At 41.4% G+C, this 2,842-nt stretch overlaps 1 long non-coding RNA gene across 1 annotated transcript; it reads left to right on the top strand.

The window, feature by feature from the left end:
* Window positions 1-688: 688 nt before the first annotated feature.
* LOC141626927 (uncharacterized) lies at window positions 689-2,357 on the top strand. The gene is made up of 2 exons (XR_012536497.1): window positions 689-1,695; window positions 1,978-2,357. It is a non-coding gene; the product is annotated as an uncharacterized LOC141626927 (long non-coding RNA).
* The last annotated feature ends 485 nt before the right edge of the window (window positions 2,358-2,842 follow it).

The following is a 2,842-nucleotide window of genomic DNA, read 5'->3' as shown; positions in this document are numbered from 1 at the left end:
AAATTCAAAATTTCCGTCACAAAAAAATCAAATTTACACTCTTAAAATGTTACATTTACACTCGTAAAACCTCACATTTACACTTGTAAACTGTTAAAATTATATAAATTCAAAATTTCCGTCACAAAAAATAAATTTTACACTCTTAAAATGTTACATTTACACTCGTAAAACCTCACATTTACACTTGTAAACTGTTAAAATTATATTTCCGTCACATTTACACTTGTAAAACTCATACAACATTACATTTACACTTCTGAAATCTAAAACTCAAAACTGATTAATTAGGGGCTAGAGAGAGAAAGAAAAATTAATTAGTGTGTAGAAATTTGATTAGTGGTAATTTTTTTTTGGTAATTTTCAATCTCAACCATCCATCTCAATCCAACCATCCACATTTTTTTCCTTTTCTTTTTAATGGCCTTTAATCAAATTCATCTCAACCTTCCATTTAGTCCATCCAATGGCCCTTAGAGGGACTTATGGACTCAATGGAAGTGGTGGACTCATTAGATCTTACCTCTATATATATATATATATATATATATATATATATATATATAGAATCAGGATCTCGTACGAACTATTTTATGGTGCGAACCGTACGAACTCAATAAGAACCCTTGGATTAGTCAAATGAAGGGACCAGATTGAACATCACAATAACTCTAAGCTCTCACTTCCAGCTACCTTATCCACCCAGTAGGCCTTCACCTCACCTTCCCCTATTTCAACTTTAGTCACCGTTCCTCATGCCCAGCTCCGATCAAACACGCCGGCGACATTCTTCTCATCCCCGACGTCTCTAATCTCAATCTCCTACTCACTCAGCCCGTTAACCATGACGTCATCTCTAACTCCCATTCACTCAGCCCGTCAACCATGGCGTCGACGTACCAGCGGCTAATAGATTAGATGTCGCAGGTGACCGACGAACCCTCGTGTCTCCAATGTCTTCCTCTGTCATCCGGTCGTGCTCCAATCAAATGCTCCTCGCGGAGGTGCGAATATGGAGGCAAAAGTGGTGATGAAGTGGTCGGCAAAGGTGAGTGATAGGTGGCAGGTGATTGTGTGAGAAAGCTCACCATTCCCTCGTGGGCAATTTCTGAGAGGTCCGGGGATGTCGTCGTCGTCGTCGAGTAACGGGAAATCTGAATGCTCAAATTTGGTCGATTTTCTAGATCTTGATTTTGAACTCAACGGTGTCAGTGATTATTAGTGGCTGGCGACGATGGAGAGTGTTGATAGGGTGACTGACTGCGTGGTATATGGTTGTCATAAGGTGTGGTAGTGAGCCGTCAGTATTGGTGGAGCGGCTTTGTGTTAAATGATGGTAGTGCTATGGTCTTAGTTGGGGTTGGTGGTGGCGGCGGCGACGATGGCAGCGGTGGTACTCCAGGTTGTGTGGTGGATACATATGATATAGGTTCGAGATACATTTTATAACTATTGTAGATACACATATTGATATGTGTATCTAGAGTACATAGAAGTGTATCCGCAGGAAGGATAAGTTATATCCGAGTAGTTTGTACAGGTCTGGGTCGAGCTTTAAAACTGGGTCAGTCGTGGAGCGGTGGGTCTGGGGTCGAGGTTTGGCTTATTTGGGTTGGTCGTGGGGCAAACCTTACAAGTATTTAATATTTTTCCTAGGATGATTGTGATTCAAGTGGCGGTGGTGGAACATTACAGGTATTTAATATTTTTCCTGGTTAACATTTTGCACTTTGCATGGAGTTTTCACTCAAATGGGCAGAAGTGGATTCTGAAATGTTACCTTATTTGAAAGTCCATCAGTTTAGTGGAGGTAAAACAGATGGAAACAATCTGTCTAATAGAAAGTATTGGAACATATGACCGTTGTGAATTTACCACTGATCGTACCAAGTTTACGTGAAGAATAAAAGATAGTTCAGCCACCCTAAATCCGCCCTTATCTGTAAGGTAACTTCCCCTTCTCTTGTCTACTCGCAGATCTGGCGGATGAGTGATCTGATATACCGTCCCGAAGACGAGGTTTTGGCAGAGCTTGAACAATTCAAGTCCCATGTGGCAACATGTGCCTCCAAATCATGAGCCGCTTCTTCTTGCAAAGGGTTCTAGATAAAAAATGGTATTCGCTGTGTCTGTAGCAGATAACATAAATAAGATAGTAAGAGTTTGTCAATGGTATCTATCTAGCGATTAATGTATTTGGGGGTCATTTAGATCCCTTACAGTCCTTCCTTGCCCCCGATTTCCTTGTTTTTAAGGGGTGGGAAGAGCGTTCCGTGGAATGTGTATTATGACAAAAGTCATGAACCGGAATGAATATGTTACAAGATTGTAAGATTGTAGAATAGGCTGGAACTGTATCTTTTAGCACTGGCATGCTCAAATCGACATTTTAGGGAGTAATGGGTTGTGTCTTGACAATAAAATCAGCGTTAAGCCACCATTGTGTTGGCGGTCGTCGTGGGGCGAGTGGTGGTGGTCGTGAGATGGTTGGCATGTGGTTCTGTGGCTAATGGTGGTTGTATGGTGTTGAGCGGCGTGGTGGTGGCGGTTGTGGTGGGCTTGGTGGATCATGGTGGAGCGGTGGATACACTAAATATCAGCCCGGATACACATGGTATTACTACCGGATACCCAAATCGTTATTGGATACACAAAACGGTTTGCGTATCCCGTAGTAATACTATGTGTATTTAATAGTAATATCATGCGTATGTGAGGTAGTTCATAGAGTTTGTATTGAACTCAATTCATACACAAATGTGAGGTAGTTCATAGGGTTTTATTGACTATGGTCAAGTTATCCCCATACTAAAGGAAGTTGCTGAGGCAGCTAAAGTCATGC

Source organism: Silene latifolia, chromosome Y, assembly GCF_048544455.1.
Source record: "Silene latifolia isolate original U9 population chromosome Y, ASM4854445v1, whole genome shotgun sequence".
NCBI lineage: Eukaryota > Viridiplantae > Streptophyta > Magnoliopsida > Caryophyllales > Caryophyllaceae > Silene > Silene latifolia.
This window is presented reverse-complemented; position numbering and strand designations above follow the sequence as displayed.